Source organism: Silene latifolia, chromosome 11 (assembly GCF_048544455.1).
Source record: "Silene latifolia isolate original U9 population chromosome 11, ASM4854445v1, whole genome shotgun sequence".
NCBI classification, from domain to species: Eukaryota; Viridiplantae; Streptophyta; class Magnoliopsida; order Caryophyllales; family Caryophyllaceae; genus Silene; species Silene latifolia.
Window position 1 is genome coordinate 12,680,422 of NC_133536.1, and position 8,030 is coordinate 12,688,451.

The following is an 8,030-nucleotide window of genomic DNA, read 5'->3' on the forward strand; positions in this document are numbered from 1 at the left end:
GTGGCAATGTCCATCCTCTCCATCCACTCGGTGAGAGATGGTGATAAGGGAGGATAAGAAGGTTGGCCCGAGGAGGACTCCCCTTGTTGAAATTGCCAAGGTGGTGGTTGGTGGGTTTGAGGTGCGGTGTAATGTAGGGAGGAGGGAGTGTCGCTTCTACGGTCCCTAGAATATACACGTGGAATAATAGGAGGAGGTTGGTCGGTGGGTGGATCCGCTTCAATATCAAGGAGATAGAAATCCTTGTCCTTCTCAATTTTGATCGCGGTAACATTTGGAAGCCGGATTGAGTTCTTGTGATTAATTTGCCAATATTCATGGCCATCAAGGGGGTTCACTTTGAGCCACTCAAGCTTGGTAGTCAAGTAGTGCTTTGTCAAGTAAGTCTCCCCGGGTATCCAATTCATCGTAGAAAGGTCTACCGGACGGTCCATATTACGGGCAATTCGGGTGATCATGCCACCCACATGAATCGGGACTTTTTGCCCCGGAGAACTCGCTATTTTTGAAAGGTGAAGGGCTAGGTAGTGAGCCACATTAATTCTGAAAGGGGTGGGTTTTGTGAACAAGTAGGACCCTAATATTTCAAGTTTGTGGGTCCTAAACACCCATGACTCATCCACCGCAAGAACGGTGCAACCCATACATCTATGCCACACCCGAATGACGGGGTTGTGGCAACTCATCGCGGGCCTTTTCGCACCAACTCTATCATCAAGGCCCGAAATCGCTTTCCATACACGGGAATAGTGAAAATCAGCGGGTGGGGTATGTGGCGGCGCATTTTCCAGCCCAAAAATGTTAGCCAACCGACCCAAAGTGATATTGTGTTCCCGGTTCATCAGACGAAAGCTAAGGGTAGCCACCATATTCGATTGCCGGTGTTTGTTAATCTTAAGACTACTCAAAAATTCCCAAGTAATGCGAGGGTAAGTATACTCATGCATTGTAAATATTCCCCTCATGCCACACCCCGTAAATCAAGCCTCCGTCTCCCTAGCAATCCCAAGGGTTGACAAAGACGGATGATGAAGAAACTTAGTTGGGGTGAGGGGACGATTTTTGAAGAGAATAAACTTATCCTTCTGAGTTGGTGTGGCAAATTCGACCGTAGGGAAGTCCGGATCGGGGGTTGTATCACTTGCGGCCCTAGCAATCAACTCGGCTTGATCCCTAGCTATATCTGCTCTTGTTCTTCTTGCGGCCATCTTGATGATTATAGGAGATTGGTGAAGGTAGGGGGAAGTTTGATTGAGTTTTGAGGGAGTTAGGGTTAGAAAGGGGGAAAAATTAAGGAGGAAAGAAGAAGGTGAAATGATGAAATGATTTGGGAAAAGGGGGTTTCGCGTGTTTTAATTTTGATCTGATGGTGCGTTTTGCCGGTTGGCGAACCGGCAGCCGGTCTGCCGGTAAAACGCACTCCCCTTTTTTCTATTTTGCGTATTTCTTTCCTTAGATTTTTGACCTCGCTGCCGGTGGACCAACCGGCTGCCGGTCCACCGTCAAATCACTCTCCTCAATTAATTTTCCCATATACCAGGTGTGTTCTGCCGGCGAGCCGGCTGCCGACCTACCGGCAGAACACCACTCCATCTCAAAAATCAACTTCGCAGCTTCAATGCATGAGTGTCTTGCCGGTGAGCCGTCTGCCGGCCTACCGGCAAAACACTCCTCTTCACCAATTTTCAAAATCTTCCAAGTCTTCAGGTGTGTCATGCCGGTGAGCCGGCTGCCGGCCTGCCGGCATGACACTCTTCTTCAGCATCAATTCATCGTATTTTTACTTTTCCAGGTGTGTCTTGCCGGTGGGCCGGCTGCCGGCCTGCCGGCAAAACACACCATTACTTCAATTTTTCAGTAAATAAGTTTGGCCTCGCTACCGGTGGACCAACCGGCTGTCGGTCCATCGGCAAAACACAACACACAGCTATTTTTCGTTGTGTTCTTCCAATTTGCTCAATTTTTCTTCAACTCGGGATTCGAGCTTTTTCATTGACCCCGGGATTCTTGTTTTCCACAACTACTCCGACGCATGATGTCGGGATTTCGGGTCAACGAAAATAATGCTTGTGTTCTTCAAAAGTGACCTCCGTCACCAATCCAAATAGACAAAATACGACTCCAAATCTCTCACTACTAGTCTAGAATGCAAGCTATATACAAAGATGCATGGGTTGCCTCCCATGAAGCGCCCTTGTTTTATGTCGTAGGCTCGACGGAGTTATGAATAGCAATCAATAATTTGGAAGATAGGTGGCGATGGAGCTCACATTCTTGATGATAGGGGTTCCGGCAACGTAGTGCTTGAGCCTTTACCCGTTCACCTTGAAGGATTGATCTCCATCGGATATTTCAATAGCGCCATGTGGAAAGACTCGGACCACGGTGAAGGGTCCCGACCACTTAGACTTGAGCTTCCCCGCAAACAACTTGAACCTTGAGTTAAAGAGGAGAACTAACTCTCCCTCCTTGAACTCTCTCCGAATTATGGCCTTGTCATGGAATCGTTTGGTCCTCTCTTTATACAATATAGAGCTCTCATAGGCCTCTAGCCTAAACTCTTCAAGCTCATTGATGTCAAGTAGTCGCTTCTCTCCGGCGCTCTTCAAGTCAAAGTTAAGGAGCCGGATTGCCCAATGCGCCTTGTGCTCCAACTCGACCGGCAAATGACAAGGCTTCCCGTACACCAACCGGAACGGTGAAAATCCTATTGGTGTTTTGAAAGCGGTCCGGTAAGCCCACAATGCATCATTGAGCTTGGTTGACCAATCTTTCCTTGACCGGCTCACGGTCTTCTTAAGGATCATCTTGATCTCGCGGTTAGAGATTTCGGCTTGGCCGTTAGCTTGTGGGTGGTAGGCAAGACTACGCCTATGTTGCACCCCGTGTTTCTTAAGTAGAGCATAAAGAGTCCTTTCCCGAAAATGAGTTCCACGGTCACTAATCACAATTCGTGGAACCCCAAACCGTGGGAATATGATCGTCTCCATGAGTTTGGTCACTGATTTTGCGTCACAAGTCTTTGTTGGGATTGCTTCAACCCATTTGCTCACGTAGTCCACCGCAACAAGGATATATTCGTTCCCATTTGATGAGGGGAAAGGGCCTTGATAGTCAATGCCCCATACATCGAATACCTCCACTTCAAGTATGTAGTTCATTGGCATTTCATGCCGCTTTGAAATGTTACCACTTCTTTGGCATTTGTCACACCCCTTGACGTAGGTCGCCACATCATGAAAGAGGGAAGGCCAAAAGAAACCACATTGGAGTACCCTTGCGGCTGTTTTTCGTGAACTACCATGCCCTCCACTTGGCATGTCATGGCAATGAGAGATTATGGGTTTTACCTCTTCATTCGGGATGCATCTTCTAATTATCCCATCCGCACAAGACTTGTAAAGGCATGGTTCCTCCCAAAAATATTGCTTAAGATCGTGAAAGAATTTCTTCCTTTTATGGGAGTCATAACCATGTGGGATGACCCCGGATACCAAGTAATTGACATAATCCGCGTACCAAGGGACATCCATCAAAGCAAGTGCGAATAATTGATCATCCGGCAAGGAGTCATCAATAGGCAATCCATCCTTACCCTTGACATGGAGTAGCCGAGAAAGATGATCGGCTACCACATTTTCCACACCCTTCTTGTCTCTAATTTCAATATCAAACTCTTGTAGCAAAAGTATCCACCGAATCAAGCGTGGTTTTGACTCCTTCTTGATTAGCAAGTGCCTCAATGTCGTGTGATCGGTGTGTACAATTACCTTAGAGCCCACCAAGTAAGAACGAAACTTGTTCATGGCATATATGACCGCCAAAAGCTCCTTTTCGGTGGTGGTATAGTGTGATTGAGCTTCATCCAAGGTTTTGCTTGCATAATATATGGCATGAAGTTTACCATTCTTCTTTTGCCCAAGCACCGCTCCCACCGCTACATCACTAGCATCGCACATCAACTCAAAAGGTTCTCCCCAAGTGGGAGGTTGCATAATTGGAGCGGTGATGAGAGCTTCCTTCAACCTATTGAAAGCATCCAAACACTCATTAGTAAATTCAAATGGCACATCTTTTCCAAGCAACAATGTTAAGGGTCGGGCAATCAAAGAAAAATCCTTGATAAATCTCCGGTAAAAACCGGCATGCCCAAGAAAACTTCTAACTCCTTTGACATTAGTGGGAGGGGGTAAAGTTTTAATCACTTCTATCTTGGCTTGATCAACTTCCAAGCCTCTACTTGACACTACATGACCCAAAACAACCCCGGATGTCACCATGAAGTGACATTTCTCCCAATTCAAGACTAGACCGCTCTCTTGACATCTTTTCAAGACCTTACCCAAATTAGCTAGACATCCATCAAATGAGGTGCCTACGACGGAGAAATCGTCCATAAACACCTCCATGATATTCTCAACATATTCGGAAAATATAGCTAGCATGCATCTTTGAAATGTGGCCGGCGCATTGCAAAGCCCAAAGGGCATGCGCCTATAAGCAAAAGTGCCAAACGGGCACGTGAAGGTGGTCTTTTCTTGGTCATTAGGGTGAATCGGGATTTGGAAAAATCCCGAAAACCCATCAAGGTAGCAAAAATGAGAGTGTTGGGCAAGTCTTTCCAACATTTGGTCAAGGAAAGGGAGGGGGAAATGGTCTTTCCTAGTTGCCTTGTTGAGGCGTCTATAGTCTATACACATTCTCCACCCGGTTGTGACTCTTGTTGGAATTAGCTCATTCTTGTCATTGGTGACTACCGTGACCCCGCCCTTCTTTGGCACAACATGCACCGGGCTCACCCATGCACTATCGGAGATAGGGTAAATTATGCTTGCATCATAGAGCTTCAACACCTCCTTCCTAACCACTTCTTTCATAGCGGGGTTAAGGCGGCGTTGAGGCTCAATGGAAGATGCACTCTCATCCTCCAAGTGAATGCGATGGGTGCAAAAAGAAGGGCTAATCCCCTTAATATCATCAATTGAGTACCCAATGACATCCTTGTACTTTCTCACAACATCAAGTAACTTTTGAAGTTCGATGTCATTGAGTGCACTATTGACAATAATAGGGTAAGTGTCATTAGGGCCAAGGAAAGCATGTTTAAGAGTAGAGGGAAGAGGTTTCAACTCCACTTGAGGAGGCGTAGATCTCTCCTCCTTTTTACCATCTCCTCTCAAGCTTTCAAATTCTTTGTCCGGGTCTTCTTCAATTGTTGCTTCCATAGCTAAAGCATACTCCCGGTGTTCCTTGCAATCCTTTACCTTGCCCTCAAGGAACCCTTGCAAACCCTTGTCTTCATCAAATTTCTTCATATCAACCCATTCTTCTACCACATCAATCATATAACAAGACTTTTCTTTCGAAGGCTCTTTCATAGCCTTGTTCAAGGAGAATTCAACCTTATCTTCACCCACTTGCAAAGAAAGCTTCCCATTCTTCACATCAATCATGGCACCCCCCGTAGCAAGGCATGGGCGCCCCAATATGATGGGAATATTCGAGTCTTCGGGGACGTCCATAACATAGAAATCACATGGGAATGCAAGTTTCCCTACCTTGAGCGGGACATCCTCCACTAGACCAATTGGGTATCTTACCGACCTATCCGCAAGTTGGAGAGAAACCCTTGTTGGTGAAAGCTCATAACCTTTCAACTTCTTGAAAATTTTGAGGGGCATAAGACTAATGCTTGCCCCCAAATCACACAAAGCCCTCTCAATGTGCACGGTCCCAATCTTACAAGGTATGGAAAAGCTCCCCGGGTCTTCAAGCTTTTGAGGAGCCTCATTCATGAGAATTGCACTACACTCCTTGGATAAGTTCACCATAGTTGTCGGGCTTAAAGAGTTTTTGTTTGAGATGAGCTCCTTCAAAAACTTTCCATAGCTTGGAATCTCCTTTACGGCATCAATGAAAGGCATGGTGATGTTGATACCCTTCATCATGTCCATGAACTTTCCATACTTTTGTTCAAGTTTGGCTCTTGCCAACCTTTGTGGAAAAGGAATTGGTGGCACATAAGTTCTTACAACTTGTTGTTGAGGCTCTTCAACCACCTTTGTTGGTTCATCAATCACTCTTGGAGTTTCCACAACAACTTCCACGAGTTCATCTTCTCCCTCCTTTTCTTCAATTACCTTAGGAGGTTCAACCACAACTTGAGGTTCAATGACATCACCCGGTCTACTACTCTTCCTCTTCTTGACAAATTCCCGGTCTTCCAAATCTCTACCACTCCTCAAGTGGATAGCATTCATGGTTTTCGGATTTTCCTCGGTTTTACCCGGGAATTTCCCTTGGGAGGCTTGTAGTTGGCTCATTTGGGTAGCCAATTGGGAGATTTGGTTGTCCGTCATCCTTTGAGAAGCTTGCATTTGGGTCCTAAGTTGGTTGATGGATGAGGTTGTCTCGTCATGTTTTTGAGTGGAATGGTTGATGAATTGTGTTTGAGTATTGACAAGTCGGTTTTGGGAAGTCATCAATTGTTCCATCATGAGTTCCAAGCTTGACTTTGGTTGGGTGTTTTTTTGGAAAGGTTGGGTGTTTTGTTGGAAAGGTTGGGTGGTTGGTGGGTTAAGTGATTGAAATTGTTGTCTTGGTTGGAAGGTTCTTCCTTGGAAACCCGGTGGACCTTGATTGAATGTTGTGTTTTGTTTTGGAGCTTGAAAGTTTGGTTGTTGTGACTTTTGTTGGAAGGTTGGGTTTTGGACATTTTGAGAGCCATAGGAGAAGTTTGGGTGGGCTCTCATTCCGGGGTGATATTGGTTGTTGTTAAATGCTTGCTTGGCCGGACTAGACTCCCATATCCCGTTCACTTGCTCCATACAATTGCCATATCCAACCACCAAAGGACACTCATTGGGTGGGTGTCCTTGGTCTCCACAAAGCTCACAACTATAGACTTGGTTCCTCATAGAAGAATTGCTAGATGTTTTGCTTGAGCTCATCAAGGCAACTTGTTGTTTAAGCTCTTCTATCATCTCTTTTACCTCCACATTGTTGGCCGATTCGACCGTTGACTTCCCTTTCCTCTTGTGCCTATCATTGTTCCAATGAAAGGTACGAGAAGCCATTTCTTCAATAAGCTCTTTCGCCGTCTTGTGATCTATCTTATCCAAAGCTCCCTTCCCCGAGCCGGAATCAAGGTTCATCTTCATCTCATTGTTTAACCCTTCATAGAAATTGTTGATGAGTTCATCATCCCCAATACCGTGGTGAGGACATAGCCTTTGGAGGCCCTTGTACCTCTCCCATGCTTCATAAAGGGTCTCATCTTCTTGTTGGGTGAAGCCTTGGAGCTCACTCTTGATTCTTGCGGTTCCTTGGGGTGGGAAATACTTGTTTAGGAAAGCCTTAGAGACATCGTCCCAAGTCCGAAGAGAGTCGGGTTCACAACTTTTAAGCCATTCCTTTGCACTCCCCCTCAAAGAGTAAGGGAAAAGCCTAAGGCGTACGGCATCCTCCGTCACTCCATTGGCCTTGAACATGTCACAACTATCCAAGAACTCGTTGAGATGCTCGTTGGGGTTTTCGGTGGCTCCCCCTCCGAATTGGTTCCCTTGGACAAGTTGTAGCAAGGTGGCTTTCACATCAAAATTGTTGGCTTGAATAGGTGGCTTGACAATACTCGGATTCACCACCTTTTTCGGAGCCAAGTTATCTCTCATAGGAACCGCGGCCATTGTTACTTCCGTTTCCGGTGTTGCAAAAGGATTTTCGAAAGTTTCAAAGGCCCGTGGTTCTTCTCGAAGGTTCTCAATTACTGAATTTTCTTGAGGAATCGGTGTTTCTATAAGCCCTCTTCTACGGAGTGAATTTAGTCTTCTCGCGGTTGCTTCGATCTCGTGGTCAATCGGGCGAATTGGTTGACCTCTTCGAGCTCTCCTAACCATGCAAAAAGTCCTACACACTTAAGAGAGGGATTAGTAACAAAAGACTTAGTCTAAACAAGAACGAAAACAATTAATATCTAGCCGAACTCCCCGGCAACGGCGCCAAAAACTTTATGGTATCAAGCTATACCTCGC

At 45.9% G+C, this 8,030-nt stretch overlaps 1 non-coding gene across 1 annotated transcript; it reads left to right on the forward strand.

Moving 5' to 3' along the window:
* The first annotated feature begins 7,209 nt into the window (after positions 1–7,209).
* On the forward strand, positions 7,210–7,316 carry LOC141616673 (small nucleolar RNA R71). The gene has a single exon (XR_012531006.1). It is a non-coding gene; the product is annotated as a small nucleolar RNA R71 (small nucleolar RNA).
* Positions 7,317–8,030: the final 714 nt, after the last annotated feature.